The sequence below is a fragment of the Symphalangus syndactylus genome, chromosome 7 (genome assembly GCF_028878055.3).
Source record: "Symphalangus syndactylus isolate Jambi chromosome 7, NHGRI_mSymSyn1-v2.1_pri, whole genome shotgun sequence".
NCBI classification, from domain to species: domain Eukaryota; kingdom Metazoa; phylum Chordata; class Mammalia; order Primates; family Hylobatidae; genus Symphalangus; species Symphalangus syndactylus.
The window spans coordinates 101,550,904-101,555,745 of NC_072429.2; the positions used below are offsets into that span (position 1 = coordinate 101,550,904).

The following is a 4,842-nucleotide window of genomic DNA, read 5'->3' on the forward strand; positions in this document are numbered from 1 at the left end:
AAAAATACAAAAATTAGCTGGGCATGGTGGCAGGCGCCTGTAATCCCAGCTACCTGGGAGGCTGAGGCAGGAGAATTGCTTGAACCGGGTAGGCAGAGGTTGCAGTGAGCCGATATCACACCATTGCACTCCAGCCTGGGCAACAGAGTGAGACTCTGTCTCAAAAAAAAAAAAAAAAAGAAAAAAGAAAAGAAAATGTGGTACATATATACAATGGAGTACTATTTAGCCATAAAAAAGAATTTGCAATGACATGGATGGAAGTGGAGAACATTATGTTAAGTAAAACAATCCACGCAAAGAAAGACAAATTTCACATGTTCTCACTAATTTTTGGGAGCTGAAAATTTTAAAAAAATACTGGCACGGTGGCTCACACCTGTAATCCCAGCACTTTGGGAGGCCAAGGTGTGTGGATCACGAGGTCAGGAGTTCAAGACCAGTCAGGCCAACATGGTGAACCCTGTCTCTACTAATAGTACAAAAATTACCTGGGTGTGGTGGCACATGCCTGTAATCCCAGCTACTCAGGAGGCTGAGGCAGGAGAATCGCTTGAACCCAGGGGCAGAGGTTGCAGTGAGCCAAGATTGCATCACTGCACTCCAGCCTGGGCAACAGAGCAAGACTCTGTCTCAAAAAAAAAAAAAAGATTAAAGCAATTGAACTCATGGAGACAGAGAGTAGAAGAGTAGAAGGATGGTTACCAGAAGGGTAGGTGGGCCAGGGATGAGGGGGAGTGAGGATGGTTAATGGATATAAGAATGTAGCTACACGGAAGGAGTAAAATCTAGTATTTGGTAGCACAACAGGATGACTACAGTCAATAATAATTTATCATACATGTAAAAATAACTAAAAGAAGGCCGGATGTGGTGGCTCACACCTGTAATCCCAGCACTTTGGGAGGCCAAGGCAGGCAGGCAGATCACTTGAGGTTAGGAGTTTGAGATCAGCCTAGCCAACATGCGGAAACCCCATCTCTACTAAAAATACAAAAAAATGAGAGGCCAAGGCGGGCAGATCACGAGGTCAAGAGATCAAGACCATCCTGGCCAACATGGTGAAACCTGTCTCTACTAAAACTACAAAAAAAATAGCTGGGCGTGATGGTGTGCACCTGTAGCCCCAGCTAGTCCAGAGGCTGAGGCAGGAGAATCACTTGAACCCAGAAGGCAGAGGCTGCAGTGAGACAAGATCATGCCACTGCACTCCAGCCTGGGCGACAGAGTGAGACTCTGTCTCAAACAAAACAAAACAAAACAAAACAAAAAACAAAACAAACAAACAAAAACTACTAAAAGAGTATGACCGGAATATTTGTAACAGAACAGATAAATGCTTGAGGTGATGAATACTCCGCTTACCCTGATATGATTATTATGCATTGTATGTTTATACCAAAATAGCTCATGTACCCCATAAATATACACACCTATGTACCCATAAATTTAAAAAAATCTAGAAAATGATCAAATCTAAAATCTAAGCTATTTTCTATTTGAATTAAGAAAAATTATTTTCCTTAAAAAACAAAAAAAAACGCAGATAGGGTCAAAATCCAAGATGAGGCTGTCCTGAAAGCAGAGACAGCACACAGAAAGCCCCATCAGACACAAAGGAAGCCTATGAGGCCAAACGTGGGGGCAGAAGACAGAAGAGCCGACAGCTCATTTGCTTCCCTGGGAGTTCCACTAAGGAGTGGTAAGGATGGAGTGCTTGCCTCCCAGTGGGCCGCTGGGTGGAGAGGAAAGCTGAATACAGCAAAGCCTCTCAAAGCAGGCAAAGCGTGGTGAAGGCTGTAGTGGAAGTGCCAAGGGTCAAGTTAACTCATGAGAAAAGCTTCATGAAGGTGGCAATTGAGCTGGGCCCAAGCCAAAAGCATAAGTAATCAGAATTAGAAACGGTGGAGGAGTCAACCCCTACTGAGACAGTTCGGGTTCTCAGCCTGAAGGAAAATGTGGAAGTTGGAGGTTGTGGAGTTTGTGGCTTAAGCCACAGCCCCCTCCCACACCTGGCCTTAGCTCCCAGGATACCCGCCCCCCCACTGGGCCAGGCCACGAACTTCCCGAAGGGCAACCACATAAAGCACAGGACCTTCCACCACTCACACTTTCCAAACCTATCCCTGGCCACTATTTCTTCCCTGTGATGTCACAGGGCTCTGCATCTTGTCCCATATCAGCAAAATTAGACCCCTTGGTTTCCCAAGATTTGTCATTTTTAACTCTTTTCTACAGGCGCCTGGAGCACAGGGCTTCCCATAAGTCTGATTCAATGCTATTTTGAGCTGGGTTAGATTGGCAGAAATGAACCACCCACCCTTGGAAAAGTCACACTTGGGAAAAGGCTGCCCCAGCAGAGGTGGACCGGGAGCTCTTTCTCAGCATGAGTTTGAATGCGGGTCATATGGAGCAAGGAGACGCTCACATGGTTCCTGCAAAGCTGTGCTGACAAACAGCTCCCGACAGATGCAGACCGGTTCTGTTCACCCAGCTGTTATGCCGCTTCTGCCTGCAAGACGAGACGGACACCTCCCCTCCCCAGGTTGGTATCATTTATTGAACCATGGCTTTGGAAAGAACAACAAGTCCAAATCCCGGAAAGAAGCTGAGCGTGAATTCCAGCTGGAGGCCACCAATGACAGCCCTGTCTTGCTATCCTGGTGGGCATGGCATGGGTGGGCGGGGTGCGATGGGGTGGAGGGAAGGAAATCCAAGCACCTGTGGATGCTTGCTGCCTTACTCGGTCCCCCTGGCTCCACGTCACCCTTCCTTCCTGCCTGACGTGATCAGGGAAATCTGCGGGGTTAAAGAAGCTTCTAGAAGCCACTTAGTCCCTCTGCAGGTAGATGCTTTTTTAAGGGTCTCTTGCTCACTTTGAGCATTCTAGAACCACAGATGCAGCCTCTCAGAGTGGTTACTGAGCACCAACTCAGGGGCAGACCATAGCGCCCAGCCTTGTTACAGCGAGGAAGGTGACTCTCAGTGGACTGGGGCTCTTGAATTCCTTTACCCTCGGACATACATCCTTCCAACCCCATCCCACGATGATGACAGGGTCTGTGGTCAAGGGAGGGGGTCACGTTAGGTCAGTGCGGTTCTTCAAGTCGGACCCCAAGCAGGCAGCACCAGTCCCCAGGAGCCTAGGGCTCGGCCAGAGCTGCTCCCATCAAAGGGAACTGGGTGGGGCCCTGTTATCCAGACACAAATGTCTGCTGGGCCCCTGGGACCCAGGGTGTCCAAAGGTGGTTCTTTTCCTCTCTCAGAAACTTGGCCCAGGGCCTTTCCCAGCAACTGCCTCCCCCTTCTCCCGCCCTCGGGTGCCCTTCCCAGGCCACCCTGGGGCGGGCCCAGCCACCCACTCAGTGAGGGCTTCAGCACGTGGCTGTGGGGGGCGGCGTGTTTCCTCTCCGCCCCCGCAGCTCTGCAGAGGGTGGTTTTCGCCCTCTCTTCTCCCCCATCCCCCGTGACTTCTTGTAAAAGGCTCCGGCGTCCCCACCCACCTCCGCCCTCCCGCGGCTGCCAGACCGGTGCCTGCCCCCGCCTCCCCCGGAGGCCGCGCTCTCTCCCCGCCCCTGGCAGCGGGCTCTGCTTCGAAAACTGTTGACTCAGAGGGTGGCCGGGCGGCCAGCGTCTGATGTCAGCCTGGAGCTGGGCCAGGGAGTGCAGGGCGGGCGGCGCTGCGAGCGAAGGAGGAAGGGTGCGGGGCCGGGCCGGGCCGGGTGGGCGCCCGCGGCAGGCGTAGGGGCTACGCTCGGCGCTCCCTGCTGCGCGCTCGGCCTCGGCGGCGGCCCGGGCGCCCGTGACTCAGGGTGCGTCACCGGAGCAGATGCCCGGGGCGGTTGGAGGCTCCCGGGCTCCCGCTGACTCATCAGAAAGGCCTGCCGCGCGGCCCCGGGGGGCGGGGGAAAGTGGGGGACCGCGGGGAGCTGCCGGGCAGGCGGCAGCCGAGGTCGTTTGAGGCGCGCAGAGCCGGAAAACCCCACGGAGACGGCTGCGCGGGGGCGGGGCGATCGGCACTGACCAGGTCACCTGCAGCGCGGGCTGACGGCGGGCGACTGAAGGAGGGAGCAAGTCTCCCACCCCCAGCAGCCGGCGGCCGCTTCCGAAGCCTGCCCCCTTCCACTGCCGAGCGGCGCCCCGCGGGCCCCCAGCCAGCGCGCCCGAGGCGCCCCCCGCCCCGTGTCGCTCGCGCTGCGTTATTGGGAGAAGGCGGTTCCTGAGCACCAGCGCGGGCCTCGGTGACACCCGAGGTCGCTGGGGTCTTCCCCCTCCCCTTAAGACTCTGGGTCTGTCTGTGGGAAGAGCTTTCATTCCCCACCCCACTCTACGCCGACCCTCTCCGGGGGAGGCTCCACTGGCACTGTAGACACCACGTGCTGGGTAAAAAGGCCTGGTCCCAGCGCTTCCCTGTCACTGACTGCTAACCACAAAGAGCCGTGGCACTCAGGAAATGCGGCAGGGGGGCTGGAGAACTATCAGGAAGGGGTGTGGGCAGAGAAGAGGCTTCCACCCTGTCTTGGAACACGGACACAGTCCATGGCATTCAAAAGAGGTGGGAGGCTCCTCTGTGCACGGTGCCTTCCGCCCCGGGACAGGTGGAGGAGGGGATTTGACTGGTCCTCACCCTCTCTGCATTTATAGTCTCGGCACACCTTGGGCAGTGCAGCAGGAGGGCGCTGTGGAGTACAGGCACATGCAGAAGCTGTGGCGAGGGCTTCCTGGTGGAGCTGGCAGTAGGGCAGGGACCTTGAAGAGGAATGATTTGAACAGATCGGAAAAGACATTCCAGACAGAAACAAATGCCTGAAACCCAAACCGAGAAGCAGGAAAGAGCAGATT

At 54.8% G+C, this 4,842-nt stretch overlaps 1 pseudogene; it reads left to right on the forward strand.

Moving 5' to 3' along the window:
• The first annotated feature begins 3,829 nt into the window (after positions 1–3,829).
• On the forward strand, positions 3,830–4,369 carry LOC129486688 (myosin IC heavy chain-like; annotated as a pseudogene).
• The last annotated feature ends 473 nt before the right edge of the window (positions 4,370–4,842 follow it).